Source organism: Neophocaena asiaeorientalis, unplaced genomic scaffold, assembly GCF_003031525.2.
Source record: "Neophocaena asiaeorientalis asiaeorientalis breed wild unplaced genomic scaffold, Neophocaena_asiaeorientalis_V1.1 scaffold229, whole genome shotgun sequence".
Classification (NCBI taxonomy): Eukaryota; Metazoa; Chordata; class Mammalia; order Artiodactyla; family Phocoenidae; genus Neophocaena; species Neophocaena asiaeorientalis.
In genome coordinates this window covers 312,026-334,556 of record NW_020174096.1, presented here as the reverse complement: position 1 = coordinate 334,556, position 22,531 = coordinate 312,026, and the positions used below count along the sequence as shown (strand labels likewise).

Here is a 22,531-nt window from a genome sequence, read left to right as displayed (position 1 = left end):
ATGGTCTTCCCTCTTTGTGTGTCTGTGTCCTAATGTCTTCTTATGAGGACACCAGTCACACTCATATAACCCTATTTGCCTTACTCACATCTTTAAAGACCCTATCTCCAAATACAGTCACATTCCACAGTACTGGGGGTTAGGGCTTCAACATATGAATTTTAGGAGGACACAATCCAAACCATAATTCCCCCCCAAAAGACCCCAAGAGCGAGAGTCAGCTCAAAACATCTATCAGGTTCAGAGAGCACAGCACTATCTTGCTATGTACCATCAAGTAAGAACTTTTTTTTTTTTTTTTTGCAGTACGTGGGCCTCTCACTGTTGTGGCCTCTCCCGTTGCGGAGCACAGGCTCCAGACGCGCAGGCTCAGCGGCCATGGCTCACGGGCCCAGCCCCTCTGCGGCATGTGGGATCCTCCCGGACCGGGGCACGAACCGGTGTCCCCTGCATCGGCAGGCGGACTCTCAACCACTGTGCCACCAGGGGAGCCCAAGTAAGAACTTTCTTATCCCTATTACTTCGCATCTCCCTGCTCCAACCCCCGGTTTACCATTGCAACCCTGGGGGGGCATGGTGGGAACAAAACATGACCATTAGATGAAGACAGGAGAAGAGGAGGAGAAAGCAGGGAAAGAGAGAAAAGGAAAGATATTTTCTTTTAAATCACATTTGAAATTTTAATTTTTATTTGAAACCAGGCATTCCAAGTTCTAAACTAAGAATATTTAGCAATTGAAACTGACTGTAGAATTTTTTAAAAATCTAATGAGAAAAGTTATAGATTTCATCGAGAAGCAAGAGATAGACTCACTTCATTGAATAAATTTTAAAGTGTCAGTGGGACACAAACAACGCTGCTTTAGGATCACATCTTCGGTGTCTTACTTACTCAGCAAAGATACATATAAATAAATGAATGAATGAGTCAACACACATGCAAACTTTACTAAGCATTAATTATGGGCTAGATGCTTTCACATATGTCATCTCTTTTATGAATTCACTAAGGTGCAGGTGTGTTAAAAGACTGCCCAGATGATAAGGAAGGGGGAAAGGTAAGGGGAAAAAAAGACATAGCAATTGTTTCATTTTGGCAATGAATCTTTTCTAAAATACTCCAATATCTTACTTACTCCCTCCAAAAAATGATCGTGTTCTTTGAAAACTGTAAATGCCATTCAGATATTGTATCATAATAGTCATGAAGTAAAACTCTTAAGAACATTAATCTCCCTCCCTATATTCACAACTTGCCTTTATTTGGGGATGACATTTCTTTTGAGAAACAAATACATCATTCTTCTTTAAAAATAAAACCTGCCATCAACCAGGACCGACCGATCTTGGTCCATGAATCAGTCAGAGCCACCAGCATTGGTACGAAATTGGCCGGGGCTCTAGTAACACTACTATCTGGGCTGTCAAATCGGCTGCTAACATGCTCTGATAAGCCTACCAAAGGAAAGCCCCAAGGTTACCCTGTGCCCCAAATCCACCCAATTTAAAAAGCATGGGCTTAGTCAAAACAAGCTACCTCTGGAATATAAAAATCACTCTAGGGCTAAGAAATTCCATGTGATTATCCCTCACGTTGAGTTTTTTTTTTTAATTCATTTATTTATTTGTTTTTTGGCTGCATTGGTTCTTCGTTGCTGCGCGCGGGCTTTCTCTAGTTGCGGCGAGCAGGGACTACTCCTCGGTGCAGTGGCTTCTCTTGTTACGGAGCACGGGTTCTAGAGCGCAGTTTCAGTAGTTGTGGCCCACGGGCTTAGTTGCTCCACGGTATGTGGGATCTTTCCAAACCAGAGCTCGAACCCGTCTCCCCTGCATTGGCAGGCAGATTCTTAACCACTGTGCCACCAGGAAAGTCCCTGAGGTTATTTTTTAAGATGATCTCTAAAATGCCGTTCCTAGTGTACGTTTCCAAATCTTTAATGCTGGTGTCAACAGCTCTGTCAAAACACACCACGTGTCCATCTCTCAAGCAAAAAGGCCGCCCTGCACACACCTAGTAATCAGCCGGAAACGGCAAGCATATGTGCTAAGCACCTCACCTTCTTCATCTCAGGTCCATTCCATGGCTTTTCCCCATCTTCAGATCCAAAAGAACCAATCAAGTTTTAAAAGACAGGGCATGGGACTTCTCTGGTGGCACAGTGGTTAAGAATCCGCCTGCCAGTGCAGGGGACACGGGTTCGAGTCCTGGTTCCGGAAGATCTCACATGCCGCGGAGCCTAAGCCCGTATGCCACAACTACTGAGCCTGCACTCTAGAGCCTGTGGGCCACAAATTCTGAGCCCACGACCCACAACTACTGAGCCGTGAGCCACAACTACTGAAGCCCACGTGCCTAGAGCCTGTGCTCTGCAACGAAAAGCCCGCGCACCGCAACGAAGAGTAGCCCCCGCTCGCTGCAACTAGAGAAAGCCGCGCACAGCAACGAAGACCAAACACAGCCAAAGATGAATAAATACGTTTATATTTAAAAAAAAAAAAAAAAAAAAGACAGGGCCACCCCGCAAACGTTACTAGTTAAAATACAAAATGTGGAAAGCAAACAGTTACTGTGGCAAGCAGTTTGGCAGCTTAAGTTAAATATAAATTTACCATTCAACCTGGCAATTACACTCCTATGCATCTTGCCAAGGGAAATGAAAACACACGTCCACACAGGGATGTGTACATGAACGTATAGCAGCAGCATTCATAATTGTGAAAAAGTGGAAACAACTGAACTATCCATCAATTAGGTACACAAAACGTGGCATTTCCACACAGTGGAACGCAGTACTCTCCAGCACCAAAAAGGAACAAAGTGTTGATACATGTGGCGCAAAACCATTGTGCTAAGTGAAGGTCAGACACAGAGGCCACATACTGTAAGATTCCATCTGTATGACACATCCGGAACTGGCAAATTTATAGACAGGAAGTAGATTAGCAGTTGTCTAGGGCTGGGAATGGTAACAAGGAGGGACTGCAAATGAGCATATGTGCTCTTTTTGGGGCTGAGAGAGGTGTTTTAAAACTCAATGGCGGGGCTTCCCTGGTGGCGCAGTGGTTGAGAGTCCGCCCGCCGATGCAGGGGACACGGGTTCGTGCCCCGATCCGGGAAGATCCCACATGCCGCAGAGCAGCTGGGCCCGTGAGCCATGGTCGCTGAGCCTGCGCGTCCGGAGCCTGTGCTCCGCAACGGGAGAGGCCACAACAGTGAGAGGCCCGCGTACCGCAAAAAAAACACAAAAACTCAATGGTGGGAGGGAGGGTGGGAGGGAGGGAGACGCAAGAGGGAAGAGATATGGGAACATATGTATACATATAACTGATTCACTTTGTTATAAAGCAGAAACTAACACACCATTGTAAAGCAATTATACTCCAATAAAGATGTTAAAAAAAAAAAATACCTCAATGGTGGGAGAGGAGGAACCAAGATGGCGGAGTAGAAGGACGTGTTCTCACTCCCTTTTGCGAGACCACCAGAAACACAACTAGCTGCTGGACAATCATCAACAGGAAGACACTGGAACTCACCAAAAAAGATAGCCCACATCCAGAGACAAAGGAGAAGCCACAATGAGATGGTAGGAGGGGCGCAATCACAGTAAAATCAAATCCCATAACTGCTGGGTGGGTGACTCACAGACTGGAGAACACTTATACCACAGAAGTCCACCCACTGGAGTGAAGGTTCTGAGCCCCACGTCAGGCTTCCCAACCTGGGGGTCCGGCAACGGAAGGAGGAATTCCTAGAGAATCAGACTTTGAAGCCTTGTGGGAATTGACTGCAGGATTTCGACAGGACTGGGGGAAACAGAGACTCCACTCTTGGAGGGTACACACAAAGTAGTGTGTGCATAGGGACCCAGGGGAAGGAGCAGTGACCCCAGGGGAGACTGAACCAGACCTACCTGCTAGTGTTGGAGGGTCTCCTGCAGAGGCGGGGGTGGGCCTGTTTCACTGTGGGGACAAGGACACCAGCAGCAGAAGTTCTGGGAAGTACTCCTTGGCCTCAGCCCTCACAGAGTCTGCCATTAGCCCCACCAAAGAGCCCAGGTAGGCTCCAGTGTTGGGTTGCCTCAGGCCAAACAACCAACAGGGACGGAACCCAGCCCCACACATCAACAGTCAAGTGGATTAAAGTTTTACTGAGCTCTGCCCACCAGAGCAAGTAAGCTCTACACAACACCAGTCCCTCCCATCAAGCCTCTTAGCCTCATCCACCAGAGGGCAGACAACAAAACAAGAAGAGCTACAAACCTACAGCCTGTGGAACAAAAACCACATTCACAGAAAGACAGACAAGATGAAAAGGCAGAGGGCTATATACCAGATGAAGGAACAAGATAAAACCCCAGAAAAACAACTAAATGAAGTGGAGATAGGCAACCTTCCAGAAAAAGAATTCAGAATAATGATAGTGAAGATGATCCAGGACCTCAGAAAAAGAATGGAGGCAAAGATCGAGAAGATGAAAGAAATGTTTAACAAAGACCTAGAAGAATTAAAGAACAAACAAACAGAGATGAACAATACAATAACTGAAATGAAAACTATACTAGAAGGAATCAATAGCAGAATAACTGAGGAAGAAGAACGGATAAGTGACCTGGAAGCCAGAAAGGTGGAATTCACTGCTGCAGAGCAAACTAAAGAAAAAAGAATGAAAAGAAATGAGGACATCCTAAGATACCACTGGGACAACATTAAATGCAACAACATTCACATTATAGGGGTCCCAGAAGGAGAAGAGAGAAAGGACCAGAGAAAATATTTGAAGAGATTATAGTCGAAAACTTCCCTAACGTGGGAAAGGAAATAGCCACCTAAGTCCAGGAAGCGCAGGAGTCCCATACAGGATAAAAGGGATAAACCCAAGAAGAAACATGCCAAGACACATAGTAATCAAACTGGCAAAAATTACATAGAAAGAAAAATTATTGAAAGCAGCAAGGGAAAAATGACAAATAACATACAAGGGAACTCCCATAAGGTTAACAGCTGATTTCTCAGCAGAAACTCTACAAGCCAGAAGGGAGTGGCATGATATACTTAAAGTGATGAAAGGGAAGAACCTACAACCAAGATTACTCTACCTGACAAGGATCTCATTCAGATTCAATGGAGAAATCAAAAGCTTTACAGACAAACAAAAGCTAAGAGAATTCAGCAGCACCAAACCAGCTCTACAACAAATGCTAAAGGAACTTCTCTAGGCAGGAAACACAAGAGAAGGAAAAGACCTACAAAAAAAAACCCAAAACAATTAAGAAATTGGTAATAATAACATACATATCACTAATTACCTTAAATGTAAATGGATTAAATGCTCCAACCAAAAGACAGAGGCTTGCTGAATGGATACAAAAACAAGACCCATATACATGCTGTCTACAAGAGACCCACTTCAGACCTAGGGACACATACAGACTGAAAGTGAGGGGATGGAAAAAGATATTCCATGCAAATGGAAATCAAAAGAAAGCTGGAGTAGCAATACTCATATCAGATAAAATAGACTTTAAAATAAAGAATGTTACAAGAGACAAGGAAGGACACTACATAATGATCAAGGGATCGATCCAAGAAGAAGATATAACAATTATAAATATATATGCACCCAACACAGGAGCACCTCAATACATAAGGCAACTGCTAACAGCTCTAAAAGTGGAAATCGACAGTAACACAATAATACTGGGGGACTTTAACACCTCACTTACACCAATGGACAGATCATCCAAAATAAAAATAAATAAGGAAACAGAAGCTTTAAATGACACAATAGACCAGATAGATTTAATTGATATTTATAGGACATTCCATCCAAAAACAGCAGATTACACTTTCTTCTCAAGTGCACATGGAACATTCTCCAGGATAGATCACATCTTGGGTCACAAATCAAGCCTCAGTAAATTTAAGAAAATTGAAATCATATCAAGCATCTTTTCTGACCACAACGCTAGGAGATTAGAAATGAATTACAGGGAAAAAAACGTAAAAAACACAAGCACATGGAGGCTAAACAAAACATTACTAAATAACCAAGAGATCAGTGAAGAAATCCAAGGGGAAATCAAACAATACCAGAGACAAATGACAATGAAAGCACGATGATCCAAAACCTATGGGATGCAGCAAAAGCAGTTCTAAGTGGTGGGGATGGTGGTGTGCTGAATTGGGTGATTGGGACTGACATGTATATAAGGATGTGTATAAAATTGATGACTAATAAGAACCTGCAGTATAAAACAAACAAACAAAACAACTAATACTAAACTTTCTTTGGGTTATTTGTATGGATGTATGTTAATATAAATGTTTCAGACATTACATGAAATTTCTAAAAATCTTATGTATTCTGGTATAATGTTATAAGTCATCATTCTAGTTATTACTCTAAAATGTATGTCTCAGAAATAGCTAAATGTCCTTGTCAATTGCATTATTATGAACTTTCATCAAATCTTTAACCGTGGTCATGTTTAAGTCTTTTGTCATTTACAGAGAGTTCTGGGTGTACTCTGATGCTTTTGCAAAAATGTTCCTATAAAAGGGTTTCATCTTCAAGGAATTCATGGAAAAGACTCTGACAAGTACAGGTTTCTGGTAACTGACTATACGGCTGAACTGAATGAATGAGCATTTTCAGAACTCTAATGGAAAACTGAGGAATTCATAAAAGTGCTAACAAAAGATCAAGCTGAAAAAAAAATTAATTACGTGGGACTGAGTGAACTGATGAGGATGATTATTTTTGTGACTTTCTGTTTGAATTAAAAAAAAAAAATCCCACAAGGACTCAGAGGCAAAAAATATACGAATCGATTTTCACTGCAAAGTAAAGGAGCTGTTACAGTGGAGGATTACTTGACTGAATGTCAATATTATGACATCGTATGAGTGTGTTTCGTATTTGGTAACTGCAATCATTGTTGCTTCTGTTGTGGTCATCCATTTACAATGCTTGGTGTCAGTTTATTTATCTCTTGTAAAAATAAAATACAGTGAGTGTGTGTGAAAAAAAACGCTCAATGGTGATGATGATTCCACAACTCTATAAATTTACTAAAAATTGAACAGTACTGTATACTAAAAATGGTGAATTTTGTGGAATGTAAATCATACCTCAATGAAGCTGTTTTTAAAAAGATGAAATACAAAAAGTCAAAAGGAGGTCCATATGCAAAGGTTGTTAGGTAGTGAGAAACATCTTTAGAGTGAAAGGGTAGCTCCCTGGATGGTTATATTTGATTCCCAAATGTCGGCTTACCGTGACGTCATCGGTTCTTTGACTCGGTTTTAAAATGGGATAACTTGGACTCTCCACATTCTAGAATGTAGGAAATGTCATTTACGATGATCACAATGGTTCTGATGAATCCCTCCCCAGTCATCCAGTGCCTCAAATACTTTTGAGACTAAGGGATAAATAAGTTAATAACATGGATTCTGTGAATTCTGATACCCTAGGAGCAGGAGTGGGGGAGTAGATGGAGAACACAATGATTATTTCTGCTGCCCCAGCTACCATGTTTGGATGTCATTCATACATCGTGTATTCATAAATCATATAGTCTCATCTCCAGTCCAACAGGGACGGGGTCCCTGCTCACTTGAAGGGGCAGGTCTCCACATTTTCTCTAACATAACGTGTTACCATGCACGCTGTCTGACCTGTGACCCTCAGTGCCCGCCTGCTTCTGATAACTGCACTCCTTCTAGAAAACTGTCCTACCCCTGCCTCCCCATCACCACTGCAACCAGGTTATATTCTGACTGTAGCTGTTCCCTAGAGATGGGAATGCGTCCTTAGCAAGGCTATTCAGACACCCTCCCTGGGATTTCTGGGGGTGGGGCGGGGAAGAGGAGGGGCAAGTATAAGAGGAAGGGAAAAGAGAAGGGAGTGGAAGGGGGAGGAAAAAGGGAAGACAAGACCTTCCTCTCTGGCAGAGAAACTGGAAAAATGTGAGCCTGGCGGCTGCCCAAGACTCAATCCTAACCCAGTGCAGAGAGCTGGTCTGAGGGAGGGAACCAGGAAGACCCCTGATTCCAGGGATCCCAGAGGCCCTTACACCCTTTTAGCACAGGATTTAGCGTCACGAGCCAAGGCACTCCGCCTTCTTTCCTGAGCTAGTTCAAGTTGAGTTTCAGTCACTTGCAATCTAGAGTACCGACCAATCCTTCGGTGCCTTCTCACCTAGTCGACCTTGCTCAGGCTGTCACCTCAGATGCCACCATAAAAGAGGGGCCTAGGACCTCAGTAGCACTGCTGCAGCTTGCATTTCTGTCTGCTCAGCTCATTTCTGAAGACAGTAGCTCCATCCACCCCATGGACCTACAGAACTGAACTACACACTCTCCGGAGTTTAACTGGGCTGAGTACAATGGGGGGGCCTATGAGGGCCCCTCGGAACCCACAGGTTAGGGAGGGCATACTGGTCACTCATTTGTTTGGCTGTTAGGTGCTCCTTGAGCTGGCAGCAACGCCTCACCACCTCCACCTCCAAGCACTCCGTTCTTTCTTCACCACAGAAGACCTGGCCAGCAAGCCCCACCTTCTGGGCTACTTCCATCCTGAAAATATGAATAGCTCTTTGGCTCTCCTACAGGAACCAGCCAACAAGGAAAACAATCATGAGTAACTGGAAATGAATAGCGTTAGACTTTCAAAATCCCTCACGAAATAAAAAGCCATCCAAACAGCTGGGCCCTGGAGGGACCCAGTGCTGCGGCTAAGAATGAAGACGGAAACTTCAGGACAGCTGGGGACAGGGAGAGAGGGGCAGACAGCGGGGAAGCTGCCCTGGAGTAGGGGGTTGCAACGCTGGGGTTCAGCTGGGCCAGGAGACCTCGGGGCCCAAGGATAATTCTTGGAGCAGTTAATCCTTGAATATCCCTCTCACTCACCCTAATTTATTCTAAACAAGACACCTGGAAGAGAAGCCCAACGCAGTGGCTCAGTCACCACGGCACCACTCCCCAGGGGCTATGCCAACCTGGATTTGCCACACTACTGTCCTGGCAGCGCAAATGGAAAAGCCTTCCAGATCCCTTCCATTAGAAGCTCCAGACTGCTCCATGCCTGTGCTCTGTGGGGTGCCTAGAACCGCCTGCCCAGTGAACACGAACTCCTGTTGACTGAAGTTGATACCCTGGACCTCCTACCTTTCAATTTTCAACCCTTTGTTGTGTTTAGGGATAAGAAGAAAACAGCATTAATATAAAGGATGGGGAATGCTTTTATCAACTGCAACAAAGATTTAAAACACACCCACCCTGGGCGCCACGCATATCCACAAACTCACATAGCTTGCATCTGATCCTACGAGGGTCTACAGAGTAAAAATATCGTGCCTACTCAAGAGCTTGCAATTTAGGAGGAAAAATAAGAAACCTATACTGTTTTATTTACTCATATACACTGAATACCAACTCTGGGCCAAGTACATAGGGGATACAGAAATGTGGCCCATACACAATCCTTGCCTACAAGAAAGAAAAAAATGTCCATGTAGATGAATGCATTTGCATGAAAGTAGAGAGAGACAGACTTGTGAACCAAGAACACAAATATCCATTATTCCATGTGTAATCAGTTTGTGATGAAGCTTTTGAGCTACTGTACTTCTCTAAGGAAACACTGAAAGCTAAGGGCCAAATTCCAGATAACTGGGTAGAGATGCAGGGAAGCTTAATCAAGCATGCATCTATTGAGGGCATTCTAGGTGTCCGGTGGTTACTGGGGTTACGGGACCTACAAGATGACATATTACTTAGACCAGTGCTGTCTAATACCGTAGTCATTAGTCACATGTGGCCGCTGAGCACTTAGAACGTGGCTACTGCAAGCTGACACACACTGTAAGTGGAAAATACACAACGGATTTCAAAGACTTACTATGAAAAAAGAATGTCAACTATATCATGAATAGGTTGACTGAATATATGTTGATAGTATTTTGGATAGCCTAGATAAAATAAATTATTATGATTAATTTCATTTGCTTCACTTTCCTTTTTGTGCCTACCGGAAATTTTTTTTTTAATAAATTTATTTATTTTTGGCTGTGTTGGGTCTTCGTTGCTGCACGCGGGCTTTCTCTAGTTGTGGCGAGCGGGAGCTACTCTCCGTTGCAGTGCGTGGGCTTCTCATTGCAGTGGCTTCTCTTGTTGCAGAGCATGGGCTCTACGCGCGAGGCTCCAGAAGTCGTGGCACGCGGGCTCAAAAGTTGTGGCTCAAGGGCTCCAGAGCTCAGGCTCAGTAGTTGTGGCGCATGGGCTTAGTCGCTCCGCGGCATGTGGGATCTTCCCCGACCAGGGCTCAAACCCCTGTCCCCTGCATTGGCAGGCGGATTCTTAACCACTGTGCCACCAGGGAAGCCCTAGAAACTTTTAAATGACTTACGGTGGCTTGTATTTGTGGCTTGCTTGTATTCCATTAGACAGTGATGATTTAGATCTTCCTTTCAAAGACGGATGACAGTATCCAATTAACAATAACAGCATTTACTTATTACTTACAAGGCAGGCACAAAATTAAGAAAAAATGTACATGTTTAATATTCACTTACTACCAAATCATAAAACTTAGATCTAGTAAACCCTGCAAGCGATAATGGTTGAAAGTTAGTTAAAAAAAAGATTCACTCTGCCACATGAGAAGGAATGATTAATCAACAATTTTATTTCAAAACTCACAGACTTCTATGCAAACTATTACTCTGTTATATATGGTTCAGAAAACATCTATTGTTCTCTATCAACAGCTGGACAATTTTCCAAAGGATTCAACAGGGAATTTAACTTCTCCTTCATTCTAAGTATCACCATCTTCACCTTAACCACAATGTTCCTGCTCCGTGCCTAGATGATGACTGAAACAAGGCAAGTTGTCTGCTGAGACTGAGGAATTTGTTAATACAGTCGGGAAGAGGACTGGTCACGATTAAAGGAAATGTGTCTTTATATTGTCCACATTACCCAAGGATATAAAGAAGGACTAAATAGAGGAATGATAACACAGGGAAACATAGTTCTGAACTTCACAGAAGATGTCCGGCAGATGTGTTTCAGTGACATATGGGGGCAACCCGTCTTTATAGCTATAGATTATGATGGCAGGTACAGTCATAGTGGCCAATCTATCAGCAGTTCTTCAGAGGTAGGATGATAAGGAACATGATAACATTAGCGATAGTAATAACAGCCGCAATAGCTGTCATTTATGTAAATGATTACTTTGCAAAATTTTATTTTACAAAATTTTATTTTTTTACTATTTGATTATAAGTGAGTATTATCTCATTTAATGCTCACACCACTTCGAAATTAGCTGCTATTGTGTTTATTCTCAGTTTCAAGATTAGGAAATTGCAGCCAGGAAAGTTTACTTAGCCAAAGTGGCACAATTTAAAAATGGAGAAGGCTGGATTCAGATTCAGCTCCCAAGCCCAAAATACAACGCTGGGCTGCATATCAGACAACACTAGTAATTAAAAAAAAAAAAGTCTGGCCAACACACCAACCGTTTTACAACTTCAAAAAGATTCAGTTGCCTTTAAAGGTGGAACAGTCCTCAGATCGGCCGCTGGCACGTACAGAGCTCCCCCTAGGAAGTCTGAATGGACCGATATGAAAAAAGGCATTCCTTCTGGCTGTTTGTCCTCACAACATTCCGGGGAAAGGTGGTATTTTTATTTCTTTGTCCTTTTCACATGTGCAGCTGCGCATAATTAATGAATTTATCTAATGAATTTTTCACCAGTCAGAAAGATCCTTTTCCATATAGCTTTGCTAAAGATACCGAGTCAATAACAGAAAATGTAAAGATAATTACAGACGAGTGAAGTGGCTATTTTAATACGCAGCTGAGCTGGCAAACTACAGATTATGGCGGAGGTTTCCATAGTTTAGCAACAATATGGAAGAGCAGAACTTCGAGATATTTAGAGGCTTCCCCATCATTAGGACATTTCTGTTCCTTAAGAAATTATTCTAGGGCTTCCCTGGTGGCGCAGTGGTTGAGGGTCCGCCTGCCGATGCAGGGGACATGGGTTCGTGCCCCGGTCCGAGAAGATCCCACATGCCGCGGAGCGGCTGGGCCCGTGCGCCACGGCCGCTGAGCCTGCGTGTCCAGAGCCTGTGCTCCGCAACGGGAGAGGCCACAACAGTGAGAGGCCCGCGTACCGCAAAAAAATAAATTATTCTAATGTCCTGTATAACACCTCTCTCCAAGCTATAAAACAATGAAATACTACAATGCTTTACGACAATTAAAAGCACCAATATCATAATAAAAGTGCATTTTAAAACAATCACCAGCGAGACACTAATGGGGCGGGCGGTGGGGGGGGGCAGGTGACATTTGTTCTGGAAGCCACACATAGAAGCACCCACAGCCGGCAGGCTGCCACCTCAGATATCACCAGGATAGGGTGAGCTACTCTTTCTTTTTCTTTTGCCACCATGGATATAAACACCCACTTGCAATGTAATGAGAATCAAATGCGCTTTGTTCCAAGCAGTATGCACTTAAAATAATCAGGGGTTGTTTTAAAGGAGAAGAAAGCAAGCTTGTTGCCAAACAAGGCACAAACAGTAGCAGCCGTCAACAGATTGGCCAGGAGACAGGCTGGGACAGGAGTCGTTCTGAAGAAATCTTGTTCTAGCTTTGAGACTGCAGAGGAAAAGCGATAGAAAAAGTCAACAAACAGCACACCGACATGGTGTACAGTTGTATAGCTCAGAAAGAATCTAATTACTGAGGAGTTGATCAAGATTGCTGACTGGATGTATACAGAAGGTTAGTGGCAGAAATGAGTCTTTTCTTAAAAAAAAAAAAAAACCTCCTAGGAAATCCTGGATGGTATACAGATATTGGTTGGTTTTCACGCCTATATTTTCAAGTTTTTCCCAATTTATAAAAAGCTCATAGGAAAGAAATGTGAAACTTTTTTCTCAAAAGAGAAAAATGATACAGCCCCAAAGAAAATTAAGGGTTTTTTTTTTTTTTTTTAAACAAAGATTCAAGAAGGTTCTGGGAGTATTCGAAGCAGCTTGTATCCATGATGAATGTGGATTGGGCCTGAAATAAGATTCAGCTTGAGCGAGAATGGTAGACTACTCCCCACCCAGCCCTGGGCGAGGCCTTCCTGACATGGTTCAGTGCGGGACCTCAGGGCCCTACATATGTTTGTGGCCCTTGAACAACACAAGTCTGAACTGTGCAAGTCCACTTATATGTGAAAGTTTCTCAATAAATGGATTGGAAAAACTGGGGGAGATTTGCGACAGTTTGAAAAAACCCACCAATGAACCGTGTAGCCTAGAAATACAAAAAAATGTTTAAATGGTATGTCATGAATGCATAAAATGTGTAGATACTAGTGCATCCTTACATAGGCATAACGTGAGTGATATTTAATATAAAATAAATGTGTTAGTTTTCTTACTGTTTTGTAACTTTGCTGTCAAAGAATTATATTACTGTAGAGTATGCCTGTGTCTCTCATAACTGGAGAATCTGCATATCAGCCTATCATCACAGGTAAGTGTTTTTTTAAAATATGGAACGATGTTTCCAATACTGTATTATTAATATGACTGTAATACCGTATGTCACAAACGTTTATCAAGATTCATTCATTAGTGTATAGGCTACACTGCCATGAAGCAATTGTATCGACTACACTAGGCTACCATAAAGCAATCACATTGCTGCTTCTTCCTACAAATATGCATTTTTTCACATATTTTCATTTTTGATGTCTAGTGTTAGTAATACGTGTAACATCTACAGGGTTTTGTATCATAAGACAATACTGATGTAGACACCGACAGACAATTCATCATATAAACAGTCAACGTAAACTTACAGTATCAATACATACAGTACAGTGTTGTAAGTGTATTTTCCTTACACTATTTCCTTAACCTTTCTTTTTTCTAGCTTACTTTATTGTAAGACTACAATACATAATATACATAACAAAATATGTGCTAATCGACTGTTTACCTCATCAGTAAGGCTTCTGGTCAACAGTAGGCTATTAGAAGTTAAGTTCTGGGGGAGTCAGAAGTGATACAGGGACTTTCAACTTGGTGCGAGGGGGAATCCCCTTAACCCCCCCTCACTGTTCAGGGGTCAACTGTGTTTTCCTTCTGGCTGCCTTTGGCAAGGAAGAAAGAAAAAGCAACCCACAAGTCCGTGAGCCTTGTGGCTCACCAGTTCCCACGTCCTCTGGGGTAGCTGGGAGGAGGCTACTGTGAATAGGCTGCTTCTCCCACCAGTGAAATGACTATGGGTCAAAGCATCCACTGAAAGTTAGCACTCCCTTTCACTTTTGAAAAGCGGTCAGTCACCAGCAGCTCAACTCTCGTAGGAGGTGATGGTCAAGTTATGTGGGCATTCTCATCAAAGGTAGAGGCTCAGCACAGAACTCGTTAACGCACTGACAAGGCTTGACAAATAGATTTGTTTATGTGGTTCTCGGCCAGCAGGATGCTAGGGGCCTGGGTTCCACTTCCTTTTCCAACCTTCATGTCACTGCTCAATGTCATCTGCCCCACCCAGGACTCCCCACTAGTCTCCAACACAGCTTGTCCAAGTCTACACCAGTCTTCTTCACTGATAAACAATTATAATTAGCTCCATGTGGGGCTCCCAAGGTCACTGTCTACACCCGAGAGAAACAGAAATGGACAACATCTAGAAGCCTTGTGCCAAGAGCAGCCAGAACTAAGGTTCACATCTAGCTTTGCCTCTTACTGACTGTGCCACTTTCCAAGGGGTCATTTCGCTTCCCTAGACCTCAGTATCCGCTGTAAACTGAGTTCCCGCCACCATCCCATTCCAACCACTGGAGCCTTGTGCTCCAGTGGAATGAAAATGTGTTAACCTCTTTAAAACTCGAAGCTCCATGAAGGCAGGCATTGCTGCTCATCCCTGGATCTTCTATCTACTGCCCAACGACTCCACCAACACGTGCTGCTCAAGGGGGATCGGACACTGCGTAAGACGGCCCGCACCTCCGGAAGCTGCCGGCCTAGGATCAAAGTGACTGGAGCAAAGACGGCGCTCAATTCAATTAAACCAACTCGTTGAAAGAACCTGCATCATTCACCCTGTTACACGCAGGCCCGCGTCCCTTTTGGCCCAATTATTGGCTGAAGAGATGGAGAATGTCGCCTAAGATGGAGGGACAGAACAAGTTCCTGAGTGTGGTCGACGATGGCAGTACCTTCTCCCAGCACCTGCTACCTCCCACAGAAGGGCGAGTTCCTCTGCAAGAGCAGGCTTCCAGCTGAGGGCCAGCTCCCCAACTAGGAAACGTGGCCCTGACTTCCTCGAGTCCCTTTGGAGGCAGCCCCATAGGCTAGGAGGCCGAGATGAGAAGCACAGAACAGAGAGCCAGTCACGATATCCCCCCCACCTGGCTGAGCAGTCAGAGATCGACCCCCGTGAGCTTAGAAGTGTCGCGGGCTGGACCCAGGGACATCTCAGTTCCCTCCTGCAACAGCAAAGGGAGGAAACTGCTGCTGACTGGAAAGCAGAGAACGGCACAGGTCCAACGCTAGACCAAGAAGTGTTGTCCCTGGGGTGAGGAACTCACGACCCAGCCCTAGAATCCATCACATCTCCGCGAAATAGTCATACGACAGGTTCGCTTTTTATTACTTCTAAATAGCATCTTACTGCATCCAATAGAAATAGTTCCTAAAAATGGTCAGTGGTATGCAGACTGGTTAGTGTAGCAACTAGAGACTGGTTTTCCTACTGAGGGTATAAACCCCACAATTATTACTTTTCACTCGTGTATGATAGGTTATCAGGTCTGGGGAACAGTGGCACATGATCGAAAACAGACCCCCTGTCATTGCATCCTGATCCTTAGGAGGTGGCTGTTAAAGGTAAACAGGACAAAGGCAACAAGATTTTCTAGGTACAGTCGATAGATCTTGCGTTAACCTGGGGATTCCAAAGAGGTTCATAACTGGGCTTCACACACAGGGACTTCCATGAACCTCTTGAAACTGACAAGGATTACAAATGTACAGCATCATTTCATAAAAGTGAATTTCCCCCTAGGAAAAGTGGTCCAACACCTGCATCCAAGTTGCAGAAGTGTCCATCTTTGACTCAAAAATATTGAAGTATCACTGCTAGATGGCCTGCCTCGGTTTGCAGAATGAACTCCTCTTGGAGGAAAACACTTGACTCTGTGCTGTCCTAGGGCAAAGGAAGCTGCTCAGCCTTTTACTCCCCACCAGTGAGCTCTGCCAGAGCTTTTTTTCCTGGCTGGGTTTCTGTCACTTCAGCCAGCAAAGGGAACTGGACAGATGTAGTGAAAGTGAAAAGAGAGAGATGCTGCTGGGCTGTTAATTCTAGAGTCATTTACCTCTTTAAAAAGAAAACACTCTGGATTAAGCAAACTGAATTCATCTAGTAAGCAAAGGAAAAAGAAAAAAAGAAAAATACTGATACTGCTCTTACCAACTGCAACACTTAACAGGGATAAGAAAAGTTGAATTGAGGTTTAAAAGTAGTAATTGATTTTGAGGGAAACTGATATAGTAGAGGATGAACTGCTTATGTTTGGTTACTTGATGATAAACTTTGGTGTTCACTAAATGTCAATTTAAGAAAAAAATAAAGGAAAAGAGTATATATTTTCTTCCACTGTAGAATAAACTTCTTGGACTACAACCAACTTTTCTCATAACTGGATTCCGTTCATTTAGAAGCAGGGGTGGATAAGTCATGAACTCCCAAAGGTTGCCCCTTACCCAGGGGTGACCAATGGTTGTGGAATTTATAAGGCAAGACACTATTTCCAGTGGAATTTATAAGGCAAGACACTATTTCCATTTACTACAGAAAGAACTGGACTAGATCCCAGGTAAGGTTAAATGAGGTGAGACCCATCACACAAAACCAGCTGGTGAAGCAGTTAAGACACAGTAACTGCTCCAAAGGGTGGATAGGGCAGAAAGGGGTTTCTTAACGATAGGTAAGAGAACCAAGGCTTATAGAGGTGATGTGACTTGCCCGAGAAAGAACTACATCTTCTGAACTTCAACCTTAGCATTTTGCTAACTACCTCTACTCCTCGGCCTTTTGATTACTGTTTAAATTCTCCTCTAGACTCCGAAAGCTCAATATCTGATGACCACCCTGAAGGACTATATGGCCCTGGTGTGTGTGTGTGTGTGTGTGTGTGTGTGTGTGTGTGTGTGTATGTGTGTGTGTTTCAATGTTAACCACCTACTATGTGACAGATACTCTACTGGACACAATATAAGATTGAAGAATGAGGCATACTTCAAAGAGAAAAATGTTTTGTTTTAAAACACATGGCTAAGTCCGTACAGCTACAGTTACTTACTAAAATATTGACTAAATTGACTAATAACCAGTGAGTCTGATATCAAAGGCTAGAGCAGTCTGTTCATTGTAGATGGCTAGAGTTGGGAAACTGAGGTTTGATTAACAACACTTCTCTTTCATTAAACCAACACTTTTCAGCTCGTGGGTAGCAATAAAACAAAAAGAAATAATCTCTAAATCATGCAGCATCTTAATGATTTTTTTAAAAAGATACCATCAGTATCATATACCTACATAAATAATGGGGAAAAAAGTCTAGAATCCTTTTCCCTATCACCTATTTAAAACATACCCAAGAGGCCTTTGATGTATTTAGCTTTGTTTTGTCAACTCCTATATTCATCATCTCTCCTACGTAGAGGAAATCCAGTTGGCTTTTAGCAAAATAATGCACAGCACTAACAGTGAATGTTTTCAGTACCACGAGTTAAGGATTATATGATGTGACAGTTTTTTAAGTATTTCTGGGTACACTACTATATATACTGGTTTCTCCTGGATCTTCAGATTAAGGTCACCGTTCCCCCCAACCACAGAAAAAAGGAAACAGCACCTCAGGAGGAATGCACAAAATCAGAGCAATGATGAGGAAACCCTCTGCAACAATTCTGAGAAATGCACTTTCTATTCTTAGAAATTCAGTGTGGTGGGTGTTACTCGAGACCGTTTCTAGTCTGTTTGGATCCTGTATGGAACGGAGAGTGAACATCACTTGGTTATACATCTTCCACATTTAAAATGTGGGAAAGCTAAGGTACCAAGAAAAGGAAAGATGGGTGTGCTTCTGAGCATCGTGTTACTTATGTATTCTTTTGAATTCAGGTTTAGGTAAATGCTGCAGAAAAATATGAAGACACAAGTGCTTTGTGGGATAGATCACACAGACTTAAATAAAGTGCTTTGTGTATGAGAACCTGTGTTTTTATCCTGATGCAACCTGTAAATATGACATCTGGGGCACTCAAATACAGCTGGGAGAACAGCCAGCACCACTTAGGATATCCGATATGTGCTAAGAGAAATTCTAAGTAGAAAAATCACAACAAAATAGCATGAAATTCTTTCATTCAACAAACATGTGAGTACTTATGGTACGTCAACAATGTTCTAGACACTAGGGATTCAACAGTAAACAAAAAGAGACAAAACCCCTGTCTTCCTGGAGCACATATTCTAGTAAGGACAGACATACTACTGATATGAACCGAACTAATACAAACTTCTGGCAAGTATGAAGGCAATTAAGTGCCATGGAAGTAAATAGAGGAGAAAAGGGAACTCTCCGTGTCCAGTGGTTAGGTACTGGTGCTTTCACTGTTGGGGGCCCGGGTTCGACCCCTGGTCAAAAATAAATAAGTAAATGGATGAATAAATAAACAAACAAATAAAGGAGAAAAGAGCAGCAGGACATGCTGGAACGGGGCGGCCAGGGAAGATGGGCTGAGAAGGTAATGTCTAAGTGAAGAGCTAAGGGGTTGAGGGCCACAGCCCTGGAGACATCTAGGGGAAGAGCAGTCCAGAGAGTGGGAACAGTAAACGCGATGGCTCTGAGACAGGAGTGTGCCTGGTAATTTGAAGGAATAATGAGGAAACCAATGGGTTTAAATGCCTTGAACTGCTTCCAGATTAAGAGATTACAATTCAGGCAAAATGTCATGAACACAGCCATATTTTCACACACACTTAGAGCAGGAATGTGCCTTTGTAAATGCATAGTCAAGCCCCTTAATCTTTCCAAGTCTGAAGAAATGAGGAAGAGAAGGTAGAGTGAGTAACCCAGGGTTACACCACCAGTGGCTGGCCAAGATAAGGCTTCAGCACACATATCCCAAACTCAGCACCACACTTCTGTCTGATGCTCCAACTTTATAATTAAGAGGCACTCTTATTTTTTTTAATTGAAAAAACTAAAGAATCCAGCCAACTAACACGCTTAGAGCTAAAAATTGATCAATTTCACTTTTCATTCAGCAAATAACCAAGAGAGACCCTACATACATCCTACATATTGCTGAGGAAGAAATAATGAATGCATCATTACCTAGATCTCACTACCCAGCAATCAAATGTATAGGTGTGTAACAAAGAAACTACTCAAGGGAACATATCTCAGATGTTGACTGCAGTACAGTTACAGTAAAAAAGTGGGAAAGATCAACTGTCCTCTGAAGAAAAAGTATAACAGTGAAAAAGTGGAAATTCAAATTTTCTCTTGGTGAGGAAAAGCGTATGCTATAATTTATTCCTACACTAGAGTTCTCTGTAGCAGCTAAAGTAAATAAGATCTACATGTACCTCAAACACATAATGACAAATTTAAAAGTGCAAGCCGTGTGTATATAGAATTATGCCATTTAAATAAAATGTTAAACACACAAGCTCGTGGATACAGTTTGCGGATATGTAATACCGAAGTACCAAACACCTTTTGGGCACTGTGGACACTGACTTCACATTAGTGGTTACCTGAGGATGGAGGCAGAGGAGGAAGGATGGATAAAATATTTCAGTTACAGTTTATTTTTAAGGGTCAGGTGTGGGGGGGTATGAAGCAAATATGGAAAGATTAGCAACTCAAACATAAGTCGTGGGAAAATGGAAGCCTTACTATGTTCTCTTTAGGTACGTTTGAGATTTTTCATACTTTTATTTGGAAAAAGAGGAAGGCTAAAAGGAAGGAAGAGAGAGACAGACAAAGCTCCTTCATCACATTCCAGTGACTCCAAGGCCGAGTTCCCCGAACTTGCAAAGCTCAGGTTCTTCACCTTTAAAAGGTGAGTGATACTAGGTGTGCCTCCCTCAAAGATGCTATAGAAGTGGCAGTCTGGAGACAGAACTTCATTGTCAGATACACTACTAGCAGACAGGGGCACTACATCACGTCCCCATTGAATCTCCAAGGCCCAGCATCCATTACTTTATTTCAATTTCACAGATAACAGTAATAAGATTTTTCAACAGGGTTATAACCCTCCCTCCCTCCCCCCCAAAAAAAGCCATAAAAACACATCTAAGTAATGTAAATGATACAATACATTCATTACTGAAGCATTTCAATGAATGGAGACAGCCCAGAATGGGAGCACCTCACCCAATCCAAGTTCTGCAAGCACTGGTTAAAAATTACAAGAACTGGATACATTTCCTCACATAAAATCTATTATCTTACAAGCAGAAGGGAAAAAATATGACACTGGTTAAGTAAGCATCATTAAGAAAGGATGATCTGATTACGTCCATCAGTAATAAAATTCCCAGCCACACCTGTAAACAACGACTGCAGGCTGGGGACAGAGCAATCAAACTCCAGCCTCCAGGTGATACACTCTCTCTTTTCCAACTTTGTTCAGACCTCAAGGAGGTGAGACTCTCCTCGCTAAGATGAGCTTCTTTTAAGTCTCACTGATCAGTAAAACAATTCCTCCCTCTGCCAGGCCCTGACGGTCTTGAGATGACATTCTCCAGAGAACTGGCAGGGCGCTCGGTAGTCTCCTCCCGCGGAAGGAAAAGAGAAACCCATCTAAGTCACCTGTGAGCCTGTGGCCAAGGGAAGCCGCTGGTTCAGGTGAGCGGCGCTGAGTCCGCAGATTTGCCCCAATCACTGGAAACAAAGTTGCTCTGAGCTGGGCTCCTTGGAGAAGCCCAAGCCTGGCTACAGAGCCCAGGCGCTGGGAGATCACTTGCAGCGCCTCCACTTTCCCCTGAGCTCCGTCTGCCGCGTCTGCTGTCTCTCCCGGCTCTGAGGCCCACCCCCCTCCACAAAAGCTGGGGACGAGGTCGAAACTCAGAGAGCGTGAGCCCGGGGTTAGCAGATGTAGGGAGGGTACCCACCCTCCCGGGCAGAGGTTGGGATAGATGGCGGGCGGGCGCCCCTCTCGCGCGCAGCTCCACATCCTGCCTCCTCCCAAAGCCCCAGCTGCCCGAAGGCTGCCCGAACTCCAGCATCTCTCCTCCCGGCCCTCCTCGGAGCTGCGGTGGGGAAACGGACAGGAAGGACGGGGAGCGGGGTCAGTCGCAGGCCCGGAGTGGCCCTGCCAGCACCCTTGGGCCAGCGGAGGGCTCCCGGAGTCAGAAAAAGAACAATAGCGGACCTTCGGTCGCCGAGCCCCAGGGTCTCCCGCTCGCGCCTTCCTCCCCAGCTCCTCCAGGCTCAGCGCGGAGGCGGGTCGAGCCCTGAAGCGGGGACTGGGGGGAGCCAGACGCAGGCGGGCCAGGCAGGTGGGACAGGGAGCCGACTCGGGGCACCCAGAACGCCCTTCCGGGGACTGGTCATTCATTCCCACCCGCGCTCCCTCCGCACCCACCCCAGCCCCAGCCGGCCTGCGAGTCGCGGGGGCCGGTAGGAGAAAACCCCGCTCCTAACTTGGCTCGTCCTCCCTTTCTGCTCTGACGCCCACCATCCTCCTCTTCCTGTGTTTCCCAGTCTGCTCTCTGCAGACAGCGGGCGGCCGGCGGGGACAAGGGACTGGTGGCGGGACCCTCGCTGCCAGCCCGCCGAGCCACTCCGCCGGCGCGTCGTCCGCGCCTATCTGGCCGCCTCCCTCGTCCGAACCCCAGACACAAAGGCGGGGACCGGAGCCCGCGAGCCCGCTCCGGGGGAGCCTCCCGACTCTCGGCGCCGCGCACTCACCCCATCTAGGCGGCGGCGGCGGCTCCCGGGCCCCGCTGGCTGCGCCACCCCGCACGCCGCTTCCCCAGGAAAACGCGGACGCCGGGCTCGCTTCCTGCTCAGCTTCCTGCGCCTCGGTCCCTCCTCCTCCCCCGCTGCGGGGGTCAGTGGGCGCCGCGGCTCCCGGGCTGGGCAGGCGGGGCGGGGCGGGGGCAGCACCACCACGTGGCCGCCCGGCGCCGGCCCCCGCCGACCCGGATCCCGCGGGAGCGGGAAGGGAGGTGCTAACCATTCCCCTCCCCTTCCACCCCGCGCGGCCCCAGATTCCACGAGTCAGGTGATCCGGACCTGCGGGAGGTACTCCCGGCCCGCGCGCCCTGGGCGTCCGCGGCTTGCTTTTAGTTTTCCACGGATCGTGGGATTCTCCCCCGTGGATCTTTCATCATCATCACCTGAAGTTAATGGAAACCACCGGTGCTCTGACCCCAGGGTTTAGGACGGATGAGATCCTGAATAGTAATGCATTT

General features: G+C 44.7%; 1 protein-coding gene across 1 annotated transcript in view; it reads right to left on the bottom strand.

Moving 5' to 3' along the window:
- Window positions 1-22,117, bottom strand: part of RAI14 (retinoic acid induced 14) — a 143,838-nt gene extending 121,721 nt beyond the window's left edge. Inside the window, exon 1 of the mRNA XM_024754663.1 lies at window positions 22,026-22,117. The gene's annotated coding sequence lies outside the window, so the exon portion shown is untranslated. The remainder of the gene's footprint in view (window positions 1-22,025) is intronic.
- Window positions 22,118-22,531: the final 414 nt, after the last annotated feature.